Source organism: Acanthisitta chloris, unplaced genomic scaffold, assembly GCF_000695815.1.
Source record: "Acanthisitta chloris isolate BGI_N310 unplaced genomic scaffold, ASM69581v1 scaffold17759, whole genome shotgun sequence".
NCBI classification, from domain to species: Eukaryota; Metazoa; Chordata; class Aves; order Passeriformes; family Acanthisittidae; genus Acanthisitta; species Acanthisitta chloris.
Window position 1 is genome coordinate 1 of NW_008689951.1, and position 251 is coordinate 251.

The window sequence follows — 251 nt, forward strand, 5'->3', positions numbered from 1 at the left end:
CCTGGGGGAGATCAGGGATGAGATTCCTGGGGGAGATCCAGGCTGCAATTCCTGGGAGAGCTCCGGATCTGGTCCCGGGGGGAGCTCCAGGATGGGATTCCTAGGAGAGCTCCGGGATGGGATCCCGGAGGGAGCTCTGGGATGTTGCCCCAGGAGAGCTCCGGATCTGATTCCTGGGAGAGCTCCGGGATGTGGTCCAGGGGAAATCTCCGGGATGGGATCCCGGGGGAAGCTCCAGGATCGGATCCAGG